This window comes from Ambystoma mexicanum, chromosome 2p (genome assembly GCF_040938575.1).
Source record: "Ambystoma mexicanum isolate Mex_15411 chromosome 2p, UKY_AmexF1_1, whole genome shotgun sequence".
Taxonomy (NCBI): domain Eukaryota; kingdom Metazoa; phylum Chordata; class Amphibia; order Caudata; family Ambystomatidae; genus Ambystoma; species Ambystoma mexicanum.
In genome coordinates, this window is record NC_090923.1 from 611,826,045 (window position 1) to 611,850,353 (window position 24,309).

Genomic DNA, 24,309 nt, shown 5'->3' on the forward strand with positions numbered 1-24,309 from the left:
TTAATTCTGCCAGTCTTCTACCATCTGTGGCTTATCTTGACCTTTCTGAACAGGATACTCGGTTCTTAATCTCTTTAATTGTATCCACTGTTGGCCTATTCCAGCCGATACAACCTTGGCTTCTTGGCATGGTTACCTTGATTTGATATGATATGATAGTTTATTTATATAGCGCCTATACACAATGTGTTTCAAAGCGCTTCAAGGCAAGGGAGGGACAAGGGAAAATACAACGACATTCTTAGAGGCCATGAACAGTAAGGATGTGAAATTAACTATCGTATTCGGCCTGAGCACATTTCAGATAGTGCAAGAGCTAAGACATAGATAAGGAAGGGAGTGAGGGGGAGAGTGGGAAGGAAATGGAAACAGACAGGGGACTACCGTACTAGGCCTGACGACATTTCTGGTAGAGCCAGAGAAAACAAAAGGTGAGGGAGAGGGGTGCAAAAGGGAGGGGAGGAACAAAACAAGCGACTATCGTACTAGGCCTGACATTTCAGATAGTGCTGGAGGGCGGGGGCGGGGGGATGGAGGAAAAACACAAGTAAGGGAAGGGGGAAGGAGACAGACGAGGTTGGTATCATACTAGGTCCAGGGACAATTCTGATAAAGTAAGTACATAAAAAAAAGTAAGGGGAGGAAGGGAGAAGATAGGAAAAGGGAGAAAAGGTGAGGAGGAGAGAATAGAGATTAAGCAGTCGAAAGATTGGAGATGTTAGAGGGGAGAGTAAATACAATTGCAAAACTCAGTAGTAACACCCGGCATTGGCCGCAAGATGGTGATGGTGAAACCAGAATGTATCTGGGCAGAATCTTGTGTGCGGGAAGGTGGGGGCACAAGGGAACAACACGGGGGGACCAGTAGGGTGGGGATGGCCTGTGGGGACAGAGGGTGTAAACACATGTTGGTGCATGCTTACCTGCTGTATGAGCAGGGGGTCAGGCCCTAGGTCCTCCGGGTCCAAAAATGTCCAAACAGGAATTGCCCTTTTCTTTGACTGCCCTTCACATTGGACACCCGGCGAGAGATACCCTTGATCTAAGAGTTAAGAGCAGGATGGTGCTTAGTCCAGGTGACCTAGTTCCACTTACACCTGCTCCCCAGCTGCAAAGGAAAAGATTCTGGAGGGCTCCTTAAGTAGGGAAAAGAGCGGCAAGCAGGAAGGTACCTGGTGGGCGGGGCTTGCTAAGTGGTGAAAAAGAGAGGTAACCAAGAAGGCACCAGGTGGCCGGGGTTAAGGCCAGGTGACCATTGATCCACTTACACCTGCTCCCCAGCTGCAAAGGAAAAGAGGTTGGAGAGCTCCTTAAGTAGGGAAAAGAGCGGCAAGCAGGAAGGCACCAGGTGGGCGGGGCTTGCTAAGTGATGAAAAAAAGCGGCAAGCAGGAAGGCACCAGGTGGGCGGGGCTTGCTCAGTGGTGAAAAAGAGCAGTAACCAGGAAGGCACCAGGTGGATTTGGCTTAGGCCAGGTGACCTAGATTCACTTACACCTGCTCCCCAGCTGCAAAGGAAAAGAGGCTGGAGGGCTCCTTAAGTAGGGAAAAGAGCAGCAAGCAGGAAGGCACCAGGTGGGCGGGGCTTGCTAAGTGGTGAAAAAGTGCAGCAACCAGGAAGGCATCAGGTGGCCAGGGCTTAGGCCAGGTGACCTAGATCCACTTACACCTGCTCCCCAGCTGCCTACCTTCAGATGGGTTTCTCTCCACCTTAATTCTTGATTTGTTTGTTGCAACACTTTCCTCTTGAGACCTTTAGTAACCTTTGTTCAATTCTGCTTATGTGTGTAGTGGATTTACACGTATCTATAAAGTGCTTTTTGAGGTATATATATATATATATATATATGTATAGTTGGCGCTTGCGGCATTCTATTTTCTACTAAGCATAAGCAAGCATAATGATTTCTTTGCTTCTTGCAGTTTCTTGCATCTGTACACATTTAAACTAACTGAAAATCTTCATCATGCACATAGCATATGTTTCTGCATCTTGACATCAACTGCTTCACCTTTGGCTCAAGATGTCACTTATCCATGGTACTTCATCTCTTTGTCAGTATTCTCAGGTCATTATATCTTCTATATGTGCGTCCGTCTGATTTCGTATGACTTTACCATTCATCTTCCTTTAATATCTTCTTGGCTTCTCTGGGTATTCCATTCTGACAAACGTCCTTTTGCCTTGCCTGTAGATATGGTTTTCTCAATGGGTACCTTACTGTCCAGGTTTTCTTAGGTGTCAATACTTCAATAGGTTTTGTTACTCTGATAGGCACTGGGCAGAGCCCAGCTGCTACTCTTTGCTGGTTTATTTGTTCATCATACGTCACATATTTCGGCGTGAACATACCTGGTACTTCAAAGGGGGTGGCTGGAATGTGGATGACACTTGGCACTTCCTCTTCACAGGCAAAATTGCCATAAGACCTTTCTTTTCATCTACTTCATGCAAAACGTGTAAATGCTTATGCAATTAACAATTGTGAGAGGCATTAACTTCCATCAGCCCAAAATATCAAGCACAGGAGGTTACTCATTTGGGCATGCAACGTCGAGCAGAGAAAACTGTAAATTTTAACCTGTTCCAAGAATGAAACATGGAACATTTGAAAGGCAGGCCCATAATTAAATTAGTTAATTTGCAGGGAATACTGCAAGCCATTTAGTCAAAATTTTATAATTAGATTTCTTCATATGTCTTTGAAATGTGAATGGCATATGTAAAGATGATGTAATTACAGCAAAAGTTACATTCCAGTCAATGCAGACATATATAATGTGCTCCTTTATTCTGCCATGTTAGTAATGAATTTAAACTATATTTTTTTTAACTCAAGGATGTGGGTGGAAATGCTATTGAATTTCATGTGGCTGTTTGATGCACGTTGAAAATATAGGTCTGCATTTATAATTAAGTAATTAAGCCCAAAGAGCTAGCATGAAAGAATAGAATAAACTTGCATTTAAAGTTTCTATTCTCACGTGTAGTCATACATGAAGAGTTCAGGGCCTTCAGTTCAGTTGGAACTGGATGGACAATAACTACAGGTTATAATTAGACCAGATTAGTTTTAAGATTATCCAAGATGCACCTCCATTCTATTCAATGTAAGCTTTCAGAGAATGTAAACCCCTGTGATTGTGTAATCTCATCCCTTTTGTGGGGAACTGCTGCAAGTGCACACCAAAGAAAACTCAGTGTATTCACATGAACAAAATGATGCATTAAATGGGCAAAAACTAAATTATTCCTTGCATCATCATGCACGCTTTGATTTATCTGAGCTTTTGATATGTTGTAGATAAAAGAAAGTTCTATCAGAACATTGAAACAGAATTATAAGTTGTCATTTTGGAAGTAGCTCGTAGTTAAATATGTAAACTTATCAAAAACTGTCAGAATTCCATCAATAAATATGTGAAAATTTTTCATTAAGTTAGCACATATCAGTCAGAAATGAGAGATACAAACAAAGTTAGCTTCTCTTCAGAAAGAGTAAGAATCCTCCAACATTTTTCATCACTTGGAAGACAAACCACTCCTCTTTGACAAACCAGGGGTGGGTTTAGAGGGAAATATATTATGATGCCTTTAGGACAGGATGAAAAAGTCTGGATTATGGAATATTGAGCTAGGAAGAGACAGGAGGGGAGCAAACTGGAAATTGGAGAGAAAAAGGACTGATTTCACACAGAACAGAAGAGGATCAATGTGTCCATTGAGACAGTGTTGCCAGGGCAGCCCATAGGAGGATGTGTAGTCTGTGCAGGGGAAATTACTTTCAAACTAGCCACCTGAAGTGAGGGTTTGCTGATGAAATGATACCAAAACCATAATTTCCAGCTGAAAAGGTGAATCAAGCCCTGCCAATTCCCAAAACTTGTCCTAACTTGATCAGAGAAAAATCTGGGAAGGGAAAAGAATGGGGAATGCAAAAGGGCACCATTGTTAATAAATGCATGCTCTGTGCATTATATATCAACTACAAAGTGAAATGTGGTTTCTTTTAGGCCCATTCCACTTTGCACTGAAAAACTAAAATTCAAAACTCAAAACATTTGACTGATACCTTAAAGTGGAATTACCTTGGTTAAGTTAAATATTAGTTGAGAATATAAATAGTGCTGAATCAAGGTCGGTCATAGTGCCATGCAAGTATTATCACCTGGGATGATATCATGCATTTCATGCTACTATCGGAGACCATAGTATAGATTGGATATTTGTGCAACACATTTCATGCTGAAAGAATTCATTGAGAACTGTGAGAAGTGCAAATCCTCTGCATTCTCATGTAAATACCTATGCAGAGTCATGTATAGTGAAGGGGGAAGATAATTGTCAACTAAGTATCTGTTTCTGGAGAATAGTACATCTCCAGATCTGAAATATAAAGAGACTAACAGCCTTACATGCAGCCCCTTTTAAAACAGTGTGGGCCTCATTCCAAGTATGGGTAACTCCCCATTGAAAAATCCATTCCCCATTCCCATTTGAGCCCCCATAGGGCTCAATGGGAACGGGGAAGTAGCTAATAACGGCACTGCAATTAGCTCTCTGTTATTAGCTCTGTGGCCCCTTAGCGGCTCCCGAGCGTCGGGGCCACCCGAGCGTAGGTAAGGACCCGAGCAAAGCAAGGGCCTTACCGAAGGCCCAGGGACATTACCAGAGTCGGTAATGCCCCCGACGCGAGGGTTTCGGGAGAAAAACAAAAGAAAAGAAAATGGCCGCCGCCAAGGAGTCCGTTTTCCCTTTCCATGGCGGCCATCGGGAGCGGACGCGCTGGGAACACAAGTGTTCCCAGCGCGTCCGCTCCCGAAAAAGGATCAAAAAGAAGGTAAGTGGGGTTGGGAGGGTGGGAGTGGGACGGGGAAGAGGGGAAAAAAAACAAACGTACCTGCGTGTCCGGCGGGGGACGAGAGAAGCCCCCAGCCGTGTGGAGGCGCAGAGCGGGGATGGCCCCGCTCCGAGTCTCCACACGGCTGGAAGCTTCCCTCGTCCCCCGCCGGGGATGCAGGACCAAGAAGGTAAATTGGGGGGGCGTGTGGGAGGAAGAGAAGGGAATTTAAAAAAAAATACTTACCCGAGTCCCCAGAGGGGGGTGAAGGCAGCCTCTCAGCCGCGGGGAGGCTCATTGGCTGAGGGGTTGCCACGCTCCCCGCCGGGGACAAAGCCCGTGAAATCCCGACGGAGGAATTCCCGGCCAGGTAGGGACCTGGCGAGAGCCAATCAGAATGCTTGTTGCATTCAGATTGTCTCTCGCCGGGTACTAATAATAGATAGTCTATACATTCTATATTTAAGGTTCACAAAAAAATGTGCCCATGAGGTACTGTTTTCTGTTTCGGCTAAATAAAAAATGCATCTCGTTTCTTATACATCCAGAAAAGTAATTTTAATAATAACAGAAATATTTACCTTGTTATATCTGAGCACAACAATCTAAATTTAGGGTTTTAAGCTAACCTGCACACTTTCCTGCCATGCCCCCAGCTCTGCCACCACCCCCCGGAAGTGCCATAACACCTCCTTCCAGGGCACAACCCAGGTGAGGTCCGGGCAAAGTCCAGCTGTCAGCCTCTGCTTGCTGATGCCAGCACTTACCTTCCACCCACTACCCTTACTGCTCATGATTTTCTTTCTCTGTTTTCCTGCTGGTCTCTTTCCATCATTTTGCCAGAACTCTATCTTTGCCCTGACTTCTGCCCATCGGTGCACCCCGTCCTATTTCCAGTTTATATCATGGCATTTTAATTTTTCTCAGTTTTGCAATATTCCCCGTTCCCCTCCAGGATCTTATTTTCTTCTTGGTCTTCTATGCCTACCTACAATTCCCATTCCCATTCCAGTTGCTACTCTTCTGATTACCCCTCCCCTCATAACTGTGATAACCTTATCTATTTCCGCTGTGCTGACCTTTCCTTATCTCGCAATGTGGCTCTCTGGAACTCCCACTCCATTAACAACAAAGTCCATTCTGTTCTTGACTTATTTCCCATTTCCATCTACACTTCCTCTGCCTTACTGAAAACTGGCTCTCCCCTTCTAACACTGTTATCCCAGCCACCTTATCATGTTCAGCTCCTTCTATTTTCACACTGCCCGCTCTTCGGGTTGTGGTGGTGATGAGGGTATTCTCTCATCTGTTCCTTCTGTTCCTATTCCTTTGTCTACAAATCTAACATTTTTTCTCTCCTTGAATATCATTATTCCCTCTTTTCCTCTCTCTCGCTCTCTCCTTTTGCATTTCTGTTAATTTACTTTACTCCTGGCCCTGTTGCTGATTTCTCTTAGGTGACTTTAATCTCCATCTTTTTTCTTCTCGTGCCTCTGTACCTCTTCTCCCGATCCTAGACCTGTACCATCTATTACAAATCTCTACCCCTCAATTTCATACTTCTGGCTCTTCCTTGGATGTTTTCTTCTTATCTATTCCCTTTTTATCATCTGTGACTGCTTTCCCACTCCAGTCCTCTTGTCATCACGTGATTTCTTTGTCACTCTCCCTTCCCTTTCCTCCTCCCCCTCCCACCGCCTCTTCTTCTGGCTTCTTTCATCGTGATCTTCGTTCATTTAATATCACTTCCTTTGTGTCTGCTCTCACTTCTCTCCTTCCCTATCTTGATATATTTTCTTCCTAATCTGTTGACTTTGCCACTCTACACATATCTGGCAGCCTGATGGATACTTTCAACCTTCTCTATCCTTCTACTCTCTTATTCCCTTCGCATAAACCATCTCATCCTGTCTGACTTTCGGTTGTCCTGAGTGGCACTGGCTGAATTCTTGTGGAGCCTCTGAATTGACCGATATTTGATACTGTGTTCTTCTCTCAGCTAAACAACTCTATTTCACTACTCTTTTGGACTCGCCTCGATCCTGCCACCCTTTCATCTATTTCTGCCATTGATTTTGCTAACTACCTTTCCTACAAGATCTCCCTTCTTCAGTCCTCCAACCCACATCTCCACCGCCCTTTCCTGTCACTGTCCCCTGCTCACTAATGTCCTCCTTTCATCCCACTCTCTGAATCTGACATCTCTTCTTCTCTTGCTCTTCCTCATCCTACCGCCGCTCCTGGTGATTCCCTTTGTTCTTCCCTAATTCTGGCATTTTACTGCCCTCTTGTTGCCATCTTTAATCGGTCAGTCTCTTCGTCTATTGTCCATTCTTCTTTCAAACGTGCCTCCATTCTCCCTATTCTCAAAAGTCCTTCACTTGATTCTTATCTTCCTTCCAACATTTGCCTTATTTATCTTCTTTCTTTTCTAAATTGGAGCGCATTGTTTACACTCAAGTCACTACTTTCATTAATCTACAATCACTGTTGCCTGCCTTTCAATCTGGCTTTAGAACTCGCCATGTGCAGCCTTTCAGGCTATATCTGAGTTTTTCCTCTTTTCTCGCAATGCTAAACTATACTCTATTCTTGTTCCTCTAGACTTGTCGGCTGCTTTCAACATGATTGAGCATTCTATGTTCTTTTCTTTCCTCTCTGGGCATGGTTTTCAGGACTCTGTTCTGGACTGATTTCGCTCTTATTTCACTGACCGCACCTTTCCTGTCTCATGAGCCTGTCAGTTCTCTCCTGTCATTCCCCTTTCCTACGGTGTTCCCTTAAGGTTCTGTGCTCAGTCCTCTCCTCTTTTTCTTTACACTTCACCTCTAGGTTCTGTCATTTCCTCAAACGGTTTCTCCTACCACCTTAATGCCGGTAACTCTCAGATCATTCTCTCTTTCTCCTCCTTTTCTGAATGTATCCATTCATCCATCTTGGCTTGTCTTCTCTCCTTCTAATCCTGGGAGTCTTCACACTTCCTACATTTTACCACCTCTAAAACTGAGGTTATTTTCCTCCCTATGTCTACTAACCCCCCTCCTCCCTCCTTACTCTATTTCCTTTACCCCAGATTCCATCTCTATTTTCAGTTCTGCCAGTAACTTCGGTGTCTTATTCGTTTCCTCCTAGTTTTTCGCCTCTCATATTTCTTCAATCGCTCATTCAGGCCACTACCAACTTTTCAACATTCGTAAGGCTTGTCGGTTCCTCACTTTTATTGCATCCAATTTCTTCTTTAGTCTTTTCTCATCTTTTATACTTCTTCAGTCTGCTTCTTGGTCTCCCTGTTTCTTGTTTCACTGCTCTTCGATCTACCAACTCCTCCTCTATTCGTTTTATTTGTACCCTCTCTCCCCAGACTCTATCTTTGCTGCTCTTCACTACCATGAATGGCTGTCTTTTGATGCTCAACTCCTTTTCAATTTCTTATGTCTCATTTTAAATACCTTTGTGGTTTAGCTCGTCCCTATCTTTGCACTGTAGTCTCAATGTACTCATCCATGAACTCTTCGATCATAATCTATTTTGCTCTTAGTAGTCCCCCATCCTCCTTGTCCCTCCTCTCGGTTTTCTCTTTTGGCTCCTAAGCACTGGCATGCTCTCCCTCTTTCCATTTGGTCGCTTCTCTATTTCCCCCTCTTTAAATCCTGACTCAAAGATCAGTTTTTCTCTCCATTCATTTTTTTGTCTGACTCCTGCATTTTTATTGTACTGTTTATTTCTTAGGTAAAGCGCTTAGACATTATGTGGTATTTAAATAAAATGTAAATACAAATGTAATACAAATACAAAATGCTTTCAGTCCCTGCATCGACACCTCTCGCCAAATCTTGTGCCCCTCCTTTACCCTTCACACAGATAGTTTGGTGCAAATGCCAGGCAGCAGATAGACAACTTGTGTCTTAAGGAGGAGAAAAATACGTTCACTCCATCTGTGACTCTGGGACACTTAAACATTCAGAAGCCCATCAGTTAACATGCTGGCTGTCTGCCCGTAAGGCAGAGCTCAGATATGTGTGTGTGTGTGGGTGGGGGGTGGGAGGTTGCCATCTTACTGCAACCTCCTCTCAGTAATGCAGGGACACATGTCGCCCATTTGCCCCCTGATTCCTACACCCATGGCCACACTGATTTGTATGTCACCTGTTGACCAGGGGGAGTCAAAAGTAGCTCCTAGTATCCATAGGTTTTAAGCCAAATAAGATATTCTAGCCTATAAGTAGAAGCTAAGGGCTTCCAGCTCCTAACAATTTCAAAACCTGACATGCAACTGCAGTCACACCAGAACCTTGGAGGTGATAAACAGGTAACATGTCACGCAGTGTTTGTTATTTTTCTTCAAATTGTGAATGCACAATCAAAAAATCCAGAGTCTATCATGTAGACTGACATTACTTCTTTGTATACTGGTACTTGTAAAATTTCATTCAGGATGAGAGGAAAGAAAGCAATAATCCTTCTCTACTTTTTCTTCACCAATTTCGTTGAAGAATTTTGTTTTGTTATTGTTCGGTGTGCTTAATTTGTACAGTAGATTTTGATTAGGCAGACATTAAAAACAAGAATTTGGAATGCCAACAGAGGTTTTGGTGGTATCCCTCCTGAATTACTAGCAAACTGACCTAGCGTTTCTGCCGCCAGATATCCCGGTTTTATCAGGATATTACCGGCAACGGAAAGGGCGGTACATCCCCATTCCATGGAGTCCCAAAGGACTTTACAAAGTGTCTTGAACTTCAGGAGAAATTAAATTAGGTATAAATGTAATCAGGGCGGCAGAAGAAGAACAAGGGTCTCATTCAAATATGGCACAGCGGAGGCCGCTGCTTATATTACAGTGATAAACTGTCTCATATTAAGCAGGTGTGTCCCATTGTTCAAAGGGTTTATCCTGCATTTCGCCTTTTATATGCCCAGCGATGGGGAAAAGAGCCTATTTCTATTATTTTCAGTTTCCAGCCTCTGAAACACTTGTTTGCTGCATGTCTACACAGAGGCCACAAGTGTTGCAGGTTCATGGTGTATAAAATGCAAGATTGAGCACTCTACCATGGGTAGCAACCCAGGGTAGATAAAGCATATTGTCACCTCGGTGCTCGCACACCGGTTTCAAAAGAGCTCTAAAAGACTATCTTATTCTTCAAGAATATCCAACACTAACTCTCGCCTCGCTCCTTGATGCCTTGCAAGAACCGATGGTGACATACCAAAGCCTTACGACACTATTTACTATCTCGAACACCAGACCTCACACATTTGTAAGCATACATTTTTGTGATATTTTCCTTTAATTTAATGCCAGGTAACGTCCCACGAGCATGTCTTTGTTGCCTTCACTCCTTCCTATCTTACATTGCTAGTGCCTATGTAACGTTTGGCAAGATGCTTGAGCAAAAATATAGAACTGAAACTATATATAGGGGGCATGAATATAAATCTTACTTCTGCAAGGAAGACCATCTTGTAGGTGCATACATTGTGTACATATGGCAAGAGGGGACGCGTCCCATTCAGCAACTGTGCTTCTACTTGTAAATCCTCTTACAATCAGTGTGCAACAAAGTGTTAGGATAATTTGAGATCCTTAACTAGGTAGACTTCTGAGTAGAGAATATGGCTTTGCTCCAAAGCCAGCTGAATTGATAATTTCTCTTGATGGTGATCTCTGGACACTGCCCTGCTTAGTTAAATGTTGAGTTCTTGTACTCAGGCTTGTAACAAGAAGGTAAACTATAGAACCCCTTAGTCAGGAATTCGACCATCCGCATAGTGGGTGTGCACTCGACTGGGCTTTTTTAAAATTTGAAATGAAATTGAATGATGATAGATCAACCTCCGGAAAAAGTGTAAGGCTAATCCGCACATGTTTTCCTATGCTCACCGCACGACATACACGTAGACCCATGTACTCTGGGTGGACACAGCCTACAGGCACAATACCCTCTGTAATATTAAGTTGGGATATGACAGGAGTACTACACAATGCATCTCCAGAAGGGGGAGGGCCAAACCTTCACCCTGCAATGGCCAACCTAATTAACTTACAAAAGCTGCATGGATCTGTGTTGTTCTTTTGTTGGGCCCTGTATGTGATGGCAGCAATTCACATACTAATCAGAAGGTAATTCAAACTGCCCCATGGGGTCCGGCTACAGAGGTAAATCCCAACAACCTTTCATATCCAACTGTGTCAACCTAAAGACAGCTATCACCCTCAGTACCAATTGACAGTAAAATGTCATGTCTGGGACCTCGTTTTTACAGTAGTCATCCCAGCAGGGAACCCCATTCAGAAGGTACAAGTATGTGGTTTGACGGAGCCAGAAAGCCTGGTCTTGCCGCAGCTTCAAGGGAGACCTGACACTTTAATCAGGAACCACAGAGAGCTCCATTAACCAGAGGGACCCTTTAATCCACACCAGACACGATGATGGGTGGGACTTAGTATTACATGGTTTCATCTCTCTACCTTTTCTGCTGAAAAGTACTCTGGTTATTACCTCACGCATACAGGAGATTGTTGGTGGGGACTCAGGATTGATTCATTAAGGTAGGCTTAGCCTACACCAATCCCCGAGGTCCATTTGGCTTTAAATGAGGGATGAGCTGCTCTTTTGGCAGATCATCTGAAGGCTTCATCAGAAGCAAATATAGGTGGTTTAAGAGCTTGGAGGAATGGCAGATCCCTGCGCTATTGTTTGATCTGGTCACGTGATTAGTTGAATCCTGCAGCCCTGTACATGGTTTGCTTGGGAAAAAGCTCTGAAATTCCCAAAGGTAGAGTGTACATGAGTGGGTAGGCAAACCTTGTTTGTAAAGGCACTGGATTATGTTTACATCCTGGATAGGGCTTGCTAGGTAAGAAGGTCAATAGACCTTGGGCCTCATTCCGAGTATGGCGGTAAGGGATACCGGTCACCGTTAACGAGACCGGTGCCGGTAATCCCTTACCGCCACATTCCGAGTTCCCTTTGCGCCCTCGTCCTTAACGCCTGCGGCGTTAGGGACGAGGGCGCAAAGGGGCTTTTAAGCCAATAAAGTACGGTCCCCGTTATTTGCAATTTCCACATTCCCATTGAGCCCTATGGGGGCTCATTTGGGAATGGGGAAGAGCCCTGGGGAATGGGAAATTCCCGCCCTGGTCAACTCGGAATAGGGCGGTAATTTCCCATTCCACCAGGGCGGTGCCGGTACGGGTCTGGCGCCGACCAAGGCGCTAATAGCGCCATTGGTTAGCGCCAGACTCAGAATGAGGCCCCTCATCTTGGTTCACACTTATGTTTTTTTATTTTTTATTATATATTTTGTGAACGTTATCCTAGCACGTGTAGTACTTGTTGCATGTTTCGACAGAAAGTCTTCATCAAGGCTGTGCCTGTGTATTGATGTGCAAGTGTTTGGTGACAAGGTGAGTACAATACAGCATGACAGGTTTTTATCATATACATGAGTAGAACACACATGATTGGTACATGTATAGTGTGAGTTGCAAAGTGCCGTGACATTAATAAGTGTAAATGTACATTAGCAGAACACAATTGTGTCCAATATAAAACCACATTGATTTGTTACATACAATCAACAAAGAAATGTACAATGGAGGAGAAAACAGAGAGGAGGCACATGGTAAGTTATTTGATATAAGCTCTAATGGCTGCATGTGAATAGCTGTTTGTAAGTGGTCCTTATCAGAAGTAAATTAGTGGAAGTCATTGATTAAGGAAGTAGAAGGCCATGGGGTGGTTAGGAATTCTGGTCCTGCCTATCAGAGGCTGGATAGCCACCGTAACAAGGGGGAGAATGGGCATCTGTTAGGGGGGTGCATGGGTAAGGCACATAGCTAATAATGGTGCATTGCACTTCTGTAATGGTCATATAGCTGTTACCTGTGAGTGAGGGATGAGCTAGAATAGTGCAGTGACTGCGCCCGGGTGCATCATTGAGGAGCACTTTGGCCGTGTCCTGTTGCTGGCTTAATGGCATTAGGGCATGCAGGCATAAAGGTGCCAAGAATGAGGTGGGTGACCCCCCTCTGAGGGCCAGGCAAGAAGATCAATCTGGGTTCAGACCAAGGTGAAGCGCAGAATTGTCAACCATCAAGGTGACCGATGCCCTTAACATCATCGACAATGGCTACCTAGGCACAATCATTTTTTTGCAGGAAGATGTCGGCTCCGGAAATTCCTGAGTGAGGATCTGCTTGCAGTTGTTGAGTTGTTTGGGGTACAAGGCTGATAAACAGAGTGAGGTCCATGCCTGTCAAGCCATGTTGTTGGTTATGCTGTACAACAAGGTGTGTGCATTGCAGGTTCACTGAACCTCTCTAGGACATGAGGCATAAATTGTATCTTGCATCCCTCAAAAGTAGCCACCCCAGGTTAGGTGAAATTGACTGATGTTTTTCCTCCAGAAACATAAAGAAACTTTAATTGTCAGCTATCTCGCCAGCAGTAACTACTTCAAACCATAGTAGAGCCCAGTAGGACTCTATGTTGGGGAATAACTCCTCCTTCCTACCACTTGTAATATGGTGGATTTACCACTATAATGATTGGTGGTAACAGTAAACAAATTACTTTCGCCAAACACATTGAGGGCCGTAGTCTAACATTTCAGCCTTCTATTTGTCAATTGCCAATTGACTCTGTTCTTCCTCCTAGGAGTACATATCTGCTTCTTAGCTTTTCTGAGGGTGATCAGAGTCATTTTATTGCCTGCTTGCCACTGATCTTACTGCAGACACAATATACTGTCCCTGGCAGTTCTAAGTTCTCGTTAATGCGCTGTTTAGAATAGCAGCAACCCTTTTCAGATTTGTTCTGAACCGCTGCATTGCAGAGTAAAATGTTTCCTTTTGAATGTGGAGAGTTTCTTTTCTTTAAACAGAATTCCTTCCTCTAAACTGAAATGAGATAGTAGGGTGCAGAAGGCCTGTCCAACTCGGAATTCATCAGTGCATGCGTAAATCATTGGTAAACACGGAATGGAGCATTATGCCTGGTTTCGGAGAGCCCTGAATTCTCAAGCAGTATAACCCTCTGGACCTAGGATAACACCCTCCCCAAAAATCGTCTGGCACTTCGGAGGCTGGGATTAGTGCCTTTAAAGCCTCTAATGCCACTCCCATCACATAATGGAGCCCAGAACACTTAATCCACACCCAAAAAATGTGTAGAATGTTGAAAATATTTCTATAAGTACAGTGGACATTCTGGGCATCTCTCCTTGGATTGCTGCTGCTCGAGCAGTTAAGTAGTATTGTCAGATTGTTTGGACTAATGTGCTCCACTTAGCATTGATCTTTTTGACTTTGACAGTGGGTGCCCCACCAAGGATTTATGAGTGCCTCGGGGTGAGCTGTCTTCTGCAGCATAGACATCTATTTGCTCATCTTGACTCTTTGTGCATACGTGTAATGTGCATGCACCCACGCTAGCACAGCACATTCTACCCCAGGCATCCTTTGAGCCCTCGCTTTGTTTATAGCATCTATTTCCCGTTTTCCCATCCGCTCGTTTCATTTTCTTCGGCAGACATAGGGCTGAATACGCCTGGCTGGGGCGCAGTACCCCAGTCCATGGACACAAGTGGGTGCTCTGACACTACTTCGGTGAAGATTTGGCTCAGCATAAAAGCCTGTTAATATGAGATTACATTTCCAAGAAACCTTGCTCTTGTTCTTTAGGGTTTGCATTACCAGCTGTGCCTCTGGAGTCCCCTCCTGGCCATCTCACATCCCACCAGCCACTTGTTATGTGGCTAATTAGACAATCACGTGGAGATGCTTGTGTTTGAGGCCAACACATGGTCACTTAGAGTGAGGAACACCATCTGCTGAGTGTGGACCTCTAGATGTGTCCTCTGTTTGGCGTTGCCCTATTTTTGACCTCCAGTGAAGACTGTGAATTTATAGTTTTATAGTTTTTATAGTGAATACTTGGCCTAGGGTAATAGACACCCGTCGAGAAGGAGTAAAAACGATAAATTCACAGTCACTTTTGACTTTCCTTTGTTTGCCAAACACTGATTTCAGATATTGTGTGAGTGGAACTACCTATTTCTCCAAGCTTTGCAGCCAGATGGTTTCTCACTGGAAGACTAATACATATTGAAACAAGGCCAAACGGATGTCAGAAGACCAACAACTCTTCTCACATCTTGCTTTCATTTGGAGAACACCACACATGACTTTGAATTCTACTTGGGAGTCTTGCTTGGGGTTTCAGAATCAGCCCTCTGTAGGGCCTCGAATTCAATTTTCCGAAGATGTCCACCAGTTCATGCAAAATAGGTGGTCTTCATCTTTTGGACACAAACATTTAGGAACAATAGGAAAGGCAGAACTCCCATCAGGTTTGAAATGAATGTGTCACCTCTTTGCCACCCATAGGCATAAATGGTTTTCCTACCTCTGCAGTGCTTGACGCTGAGTGTCTTGATTCTCAGAATCATTCATAGAGCCCACACAGTTCATTAGCAACCATGGGAGAGGTGCCAGCTACTAAGGTGGCCAAGAATCCGGGAGATGCCAGTGATTGGCTATGTTCTTGCCTGGAAAGCTGCTCCTCACCCACTGGTCCACCATGTTTTCCACAGACCTGACCGAATGGCACCCTCTTGCAGCCCCTGCAGCCCCAATGGTTCCCCTCATCCCTTCCCACCACGTACCTACCAGTACCCACTTGACACCCTCACTTCCTACCATCATTGTTCCCTGATATGTCCACCATGGAAACAGTAAAGAGAGTTAGGACCTCATTAGGACCCTGGTGCTCCCGTAATGAATGGTGCCAGTACGGGACCAGCACCGTTCATTACGGAATTCCCTATTACGAGGCCTGCTAGCGGGTCCTGCTAGCAGGCCAGCATGGTAACAACGGGCCCGTCATTAACGGGCCCGTGTTAGCATCCTCCCCATTCCCATTGAGCCCAAAATGGCATGGTTTAGCTTTAGTTGTGAGGGCAAGGATAGGTTTTGGACACATACAGACTTTTAAGTTACATTTTCTGACTCAGACTTTCCTTACTTTTGTTCAGGTTGGGAAATCCCACCTTAGCATAAGGCAAGTTAGGCCTTCAACCATCCAGACATTTGAGTTAATGCACCATTTTATTTTGAATTTTGAATCTGTTGTCTGTGTCTTGCTTCATGATGCCTTCACACAGGCAACACTAAACGCACCTGCAAACAGCTCACCCAACATGTAACAAAATAAAATGAAGTTCATATCTCTCAAAAACAATAGTCCACAGCACACCAAACACAGAATGCATACGAGAGGGACATATAGAAGAGGTGTACTGCAGAACATAAACAGCACAATCACCTTCAGCATCCAACACACACACAGACGGACACACGCACACACACAAGATAAATAATTAACCATTGTACACAATATACTTTGAGCACAAGAAAGTATTTACTGCAGCATAAGAGACAAAATGTCCAGCATGTGTACTAAAACATAGAGATGCCATGGTCAGTTAAACAAACCCTGTTTCCAGAGATATTGTAAGGGACATTGCAGAAATGCATGTGTTCACTTTCTGGCGTGTTTTGTCAATGTTGCAATGTACCACTGTGCTGCTCTCCCATGCTTAACGGGCACTGACATACGAAAAAACAATGAGGCACAACTGAAATAAAGACTCCCGGTCATCCCTCATTTGCTGAAAGAGGTAATTTCCCTTGGTAATGGCCAAGGTCATTGTCACTGACATGGATGTGGTGAACATCATGAACACCATCATTTCGGGGGATCCAAGACCTTAAGTAGGTCATTTTATCAGCCCAGCTAGTGCATTATGTTCATGCCAGTGGATGTTGGAGCCATGATTTTCACCCAGTCATGCTCGTACATTCAAGAGAAAGTATGGGAGCCAGTGGATCAAGGAGACCCCAAAACATGTCAACAACATACACACATTGGTTTTAAAAAAAATGCAACACTATAACCTATATGAAGACTCCCTTTAAACCCACAAAAGGAAATCATAATCTCAAAACAGAGATAACTACCTGTTGCACGCGAATACAGTCACTCATAAATACATACGACTGCACATGCGAAGGTCTATAAATTATACTATATACTGAAAAATGTAAAAACAATGTGCAACACATTGTGGTTGTGCACACAATGTCAGCAATAAACCACCCATTCAGACAGATACCCCATCATAATAACTTGGTATGCTTAAGACCACGGCCATTTTAAGCAATTTTGGGGCACTGGGCACAGACATCTTTGGGGCCCCCTTCCACCAAAGCAAAATAATTAAGGGGTCAAGAATACTGGTCACTCCACCTGTCTCCCACCCATCGTGCTCACAACCTATGGGTTGATATGCTGTCTCGTAGCATAATAAGCATGTTTGCTCCCTTTAAGTCCCCTTACCCTCTTCTTTCAGAATAATAAACAAGTACCATTTGAAGACCAACATTAGAAGGCTATGAAGAGGTTACTGTTCTAGCACATACAGGATTATTTTTATCATTAGCATCCAGGAAGGTATATGCAGCCTGTAGTATTAATGCAGGACCGTATGTAAAAGGTACATGTAACCCATAATAGACAGAAAACTCACATTAGCTGCCTCACAGAATGCAAAAGGTTCATGCATGGATAGAGACCACCAATTGGAAGGAAGGCGAACGCTACACATACCGTAGCATGGATAGTGGAGGCAGATTAAAAGCTACAAGGAAAGTGTCTTTATCCAGACAGACTGAGATTAGAAGTGGGATATGGTTTTCAAATAGTGTTGCCATTAGATATCAAAGGAACAAATGCCTGTGGTGTGCGATATAAATATGCTCACTATTAAAGTGGAAGCAACCCTATAGCCATTGAAACCATGAATAAGGCTTTTATGAAGATCATACCATGAGAAGGAAATCACTCTGAAGGCTGACAATTTTGAAAGGTTTAGGGAGTGGCAATATTGAGAGGTTAGGCAATACAAGATTAAATGTGATGCCCAGGATCACACATTGGTCAAGAGGTGAAGGGGTGAAGCCGGGATGTGTGCCAACTCTGCAATTTCTGCATTTGAACACTTTCTTTTCCAGTTCTTACCATGAACTAAAACAGTCTTATTTTATAAAAACGGACTTCAAAAATACACAAATCATATTACCAAACATGACAATTTTTAAACAAAATATTATAGAAAGGTGTTATGCAAAATGGGAATGGTTATAGCTTCATTCTCTCCATCGTCAAGGGAAGTATATAAGTACCAGCATACCAACCGATGTGATTTAACAAATTTAATCTGGGTTTGTCTTTTATATTTTAAAGCTTTATATATTTCCAAAACAATGGCTTGTGACATTTTTATTTATAAACGTGCATAAAACCTTTGACTTTTACCAAAATGGAAACTGTTTTTGTGTCAAACAAGCAGACCTTAAAATATGCTTGCCTGAGGCCTGCAACATCTGGTCCGCTCTCTTCTGTTTACCAACCCTTCCACCCAAATGGCCGACATAAGAAGAAAGATCAAGTAATGGGCTAAACGATAGCAGCAGCATGCAAGAAGGCAAACCTGACAGAAGACAGCACAGTAATGTAAGATATATTAGATTATTTGACCCGGATCACTGTATCAACTGTTGGCAAATCCAGGATACAAGCATGAACACTTTTGTGCCATAGTCTTGCATTTGGATACTCATTCACCTCTTGGACTAACAGTTTATGCCATCATTGTTGACGATTGCCTAGGTTTTACAACACCCCATCTGAACAAACCAATTTCTAGACCTTCACCATACGGATGATATGTCAGTTTTTATAGCAACCCTGATCTGGTGCAGGTACATTGCTGATAATAGCAGATGTTGTTCAGCAAAACCAAGTACATATGCAGGCAGGTTTATAAACTTTGGACATAAGAAAGGCTCAGCCAGCCTTGCTGGAATGTGATATTCTAATTTTTCATATGCACACATATCTCTGCAATGGGTGCGTCACACACTGAGCTAACTTCTAAACCATTGTGGCACTCAATTTATCAATATTCATTTCACTGTTGCCTATTGCACATGATCAACCTAATTCCCACAGGAAGGAAAGAATGCTACAGAAGTTGGGCCGTAAGGAACGCACAAACTATGTATAACACTGTGAACACAGAAAGCAATACATGATGAATTGATTAAGGCAGAATGTACTTTCTAAAACAGAAAGGCAATGGGCTTAGATCCTCAGCAGCACCCCATAAAATATCCGGACGTGTGCTATTTAACACTGGTGAACAATGGAATCTTACTTCTTCAGATCAGTTAGCCTTGTGGGGCCCCCTCCTAGGTGGGGGCACTGGGCAAGTGCCCCTTTTGCCCTCCCATAAAAACGTCTCTGCTTAAGACCCACAGACCCAACCAAATCTCTGTCGTTTTCAAGAACATGCTACTTTAACTTACACTTTGCACACTTCAACATACTGTAATATAAGCTTCATCTAACCAGTCACTTTGAATAACTGCACATCCCATGCAACGACTCTACAACATAACGTTTAATTTCATACCAGCTACGCAAGTATACATCAATTCACATACTCTTGCATCCAACACACCGAACAAACCACATTAGAACGTACTGTTTCAATCTTCTCCGTTACAAAATATCAACCACAACGCACCTGCTTGAAGATTGCAACACTGACAAGCAGCCTTATAAGTTCAACCCATACACCAAATATCACACAAAAACATAGGTGGGTCCTCGCTCAACACATTTGCACACTGTAACAACTAAATAAGCCTACATCTCATTTGCACACATATCATGCATTCTGCATTAAAAAATACTACTTCCACTGCCTCACACACACATATTATGAGCCAATAAGTTACAATGGGCCTCATTAGGACCCTGGCGGAGAGGGTATTACGCCAGCGTAGTGCATGGCGTACCTCTCCGCCATACTACGAGTTCCCGTAGCGCCATGGAGGTTTTCTCCGCCTGGTTTTACCAGCCGGAGAAAACCATGGCGCTACGGGACCTCGTTGTTAATTACGCCACCGTATTTTACGGTGGCGTAATTAACTCCTTCCCCACTCCCATTATACCCTATGGGGCAAAAATGGGAATGGGGAAGGGCAGAATGGGGATTGGGGATTTACCGCTCCGCCGAGGTCGGAATGGGGCGGTAAATCCGCCAACCCCCATGGCGCTATCGGCGGCTTTCCGCCATGCTTCGCGGTGCATTTAGCACCGCGAAGTCCGCCTGGGTCGTAATGAGGCCCAATGTATTAACTGAAAGGAATCCCTATTACCAATAACACAAGGGGCCTCATTACGACCCTGGCGGAGTGGGTTTACGCCAGCGGTATTCGCGGCGGACCCGTCCGCCCTACTACGAGTTCCCGTAGCGCCATGGAGCGTTTTCCGCCTGGTTTTTCCGGGCGGAGAAATCCATGGCGCTACGGGACCTTGTTGTTAATTACGCCACCGTATTTTACGGTGGCGTAATTAACGCCTTCCCCACTCCCATTATACCCTATGGGGCAAAAATGGGAATGGGGAAGGGTAAAATGGGGAATGGGGATTTACCGCCCCGCCAAGGTCGGAATGGGGCGGTAAATCCGCCAACCCCCATGGCGCTATCGGCAGCTTTCCGCCGTGCTCCATGGTGCATTTTGCGCCACGATTTCCGCCAGGGTCGTAATGAGGCCCAAGGTCTCTTACAACCTATCAAGTAACCAAATTGCATTCAAAAGTAAAATGTTAAAACAAGGATGAACATTCAAAGAGTATCACAAAACAGATCAGAGCAACATGCACATATTATCCCACAGCACCCACTCAAACTCCACCGAAACCTAATATTGTGCAATTACTTTTGCTCTGATGCATGTTCCATTCATCACTGATGCACGAACGTCCATTTAATATCAAGCATCCAAACAGCCCACACACATTACAAAAGAAAATGGAGTCCTCATACATCTCAAATTGACCCCTCTAAAACCACACTTAGAGCACACTATGCAAAGGCTTAAGACAAGAGAATGCAAGTCACAATATTTCATTCACCAATATAGATGAATGATGTTACATTATGCATGTCACAACGTCAAACAGCATGTGAATTTGGCAGTGTTGCCCATTCACAGAGCTATTCACCAGCTAAGTAAAGAAAAATATCAGTCACATCATATGTTTTTATTGGCATACATGCATTTACATTAAAAAAATATGTTGATGCCCTAAGGTTCACCATGCTTAAATCGTCATACGCACACTGAAAGTATTGCCACTGTGAGGTTATTCAACTGTGAAGATGCACAGTTGCATAAATAGTGTCAAGAAAAGTCACAGCAAAGGCTAAACATTAAGTAAAACATACATTCATAGCGTTAGTAAAAAACATTCTGTTAGTAGAAGGTATCAACTATATTAGTAACCAAAAACGGTTTATAGTCAAATGTTCGAATACATACCTTCGAACTACAATACATCCGAACCAAAAAGATCGAAAAAACAAAAATTCGAATGCACGTTTTTTTTTGGGGGGGGGGGCACTCATTTTTCCCATACCAAACCCAAAAAAAAGACATTAAAAAAAGCATTCAAACTTTCTTTTTTCTGATCCTTTTGTTTGAATGTATTGTATTCGACCCTTTTTTATTCAAAATAATGACTGGGCACCACCAAAAACACACCTAATTTACTAATCTACAGTTAGTAACAACTCAATAGAACTAGTGTTGAGCATATAAGAAAAAAAGAAGAAACAAGTAAACTGAGATAATACAAATGTGACTATGTCGCTTTCCAAATCCACATTTACGGGCTCCTTAGATTGTCTTTAGACATAACTGGCCATACGTCCTTCAGGCTGCTGCCAGCCTGCTATATTTGGGGTCACTTCCTTGATATATTGTGTATTCTATTGACTCCAAATTACTTTAACAAAGCAAAAACTAAAATAAAAAACCATTGATTAAAGTGACATTGCGCTAGGCCAAACTCCCAAACACTCTTCCACTTCAAGCACATCCCCACAATACACATGAAATAACATTATGACTGGCTACAATTGCCAGCTAATTAGTCTCTATAGGAACTTGCGCTCTTATGTGGGGGTGCATCCAACATTCCCAGACTGTAAAAATCAGCCACAGCATTCAATTCCTCCACATGCCTTACCATTTTACAAACACATTCTTCCAACAAGGACATGCTTGCGGCATCTTGCAGGCACATCCATATGCCACCCCAAAAGAATACAACATTTACAATACATGCACATCAAAACGGTCAAAACCATGCACACATCCACTTTCCACGCCATCCACTACCCACACTAAAGTATGCCTGACAAACAAAAAATCCTACTTTATTATTATTATCATTATTATTATGGTATTTATTGAGCGTGGACCTAGCTTCAAAAAGCAACGGAGCACTTTACAGAGGTATACACCAATACAGACACATAACGGAGCACTTTAGAGAGGTGTACAACATTACAGATGCATAACAGAGGGCATTTCAGTGGTAACAACAAAACAGATATACAGCGGGGGTAGGATACAGAGCGGGGACAGAGGAGGGGTACTGTTGACCGGGAGGAGGGTCCATACTCTTGGGGCTTAGGCAGCGAATGCTTCTTTTCTGGTCTTTTTTCTTTTTGAAGCAGAGTCTGCACATGTCGTGGCTTCTGGTGGTGTGCTGTCCGCTGCACATGCAGAGTTTATATGCGAGGTAGCTGGGTGACTTGAGAGCCACTGGCTCATAGATGAAGCAGCAAGACCTGAATGTTGTGATGTTCTGCTACGTGGACCACCTCACACTGTAGTGTCATTCATGCAACATATCACTAAAGATGAGCCGACACAGAGCTGGGGTGCTACACGTCTTTATTCATCAACTTCGTATCTCGAACTAATGGTTGGGCGGTAACCCTGCCCCTTAATTTCCCGTGGGTCACAGCCCACTAATCAATGGCAACAGACAGAGGACTCGTCCTCCAAACACAATGAGACTGGCGACACCACACCCTCCCGCCACTAAACATTTAGTCCTGCCATCAGTTCATCTCTTCAATGAGGCAATGTGGTTTCTTCCTTGTTCTTTGAGGTCGACATTCCACTCTGGCTGGTGAGCCGGTCTCAGCTCCTGATGTCGGGTAACCTTCAGAGTCTTCTCTGTCTCCTTCATAGGGAGTGTCCCAGTGAGAGAAGGTGCCATCCCTGCTCATGTCACCTGAGGGTGGGATTCCGGGCACTCGCCTGAAGTGAGATGAGTTCCGTGTTACGGATCTGCTGTCTCCTTCTGCGGTGATGAGTGATGCCTTCCTTTTGACGATGATGAGGGGTTATTCGCTGATTGGTGCCATTTTTTGCACTGTTGGGGTTGGCGGACCACAACCAGGTCTCCTGGTGTCAGGTCATTCTCCTTGGCCCTGCGAGTGGCGTCAGCAGCCCTCTTCATGTTCTCTTTCATGAGTTTGTCTTTGGGTCTCATTTCGGTGTCCTTGTTATATTGATCCTCCTCAACCACTATGTGTGGTAGTCGTGTCCTAATCGTTCGCCCGAACATCACCTCTGATGGTGTTTTCCCGGTGGTGCTATGTGGGGTGTTTCTGTAATCTCGCATGAGTTGGTATAACAGCATCTCGACAGGTTCTCCTGTGATGCGTGCAATCTGGGTTGTGCGTTTAACATTGCTCATGAACCTTTCAACCGTCCCATTTGCTTGTGGCCAAAGAGGTGTTACCTTCCTGTGACGGAAACCCATGTATTCCGCAAATCTTTGAAAGTCTTGTCCAGTGAACGGAGGTCCGTTGTCGGACTTTACTACCTTGGGCACTCCGTAGGTTGTGAACATTCGATCTAGGGCTGGGATGGTGTAATGAGCCGATGTGGACGGGACTATCTGCAGGTCGGGATATCTCGAGTATTCGTCCACCGCTACCAATATGTACTCTCCCCATTCCATGGGTCCGAAGTGGTTGACGTCTATTTCCTCCCAGGTGCTTTCTGGTAGTGCAGTCATGTTCAAGGGTTCAGGTGATGTGTGGGGCTTTACTAGGGCACACGTAGGGCAGTCTTGCAGTAGTTCTTCCACTGAGGTGTCTAATTGGGGGAACCATAGTTTTTGCCTTAGCATCCTTTTGGTAGACACTAACCCTCGGTGTCCTTCATGGGCCAGCTCTAGTACTTTCCGCCGCAGGCTCTGCGGAATTACGAGCTTGGCGCCTTTCAACAGTAGCCCTTCATCTGATTTTGCCAGTTCTTCCTTCACGGCCAGAAAACAGGTGATGTCTTGTTTCGTGTCATCATTCATTGATTCTCGGATTTGTTTGGCGTGTTTCCATCGTCCTGTTTCTAGGAACCTCAGTATGGTTTGTATTCCTTGGTCGGTGTTGGATTCTCGAGCTATCTGATCCATGTCGAGCCCTTGGGGTGCGTTACTGTGGATGATATATTTGATGTACTGGTCAGCG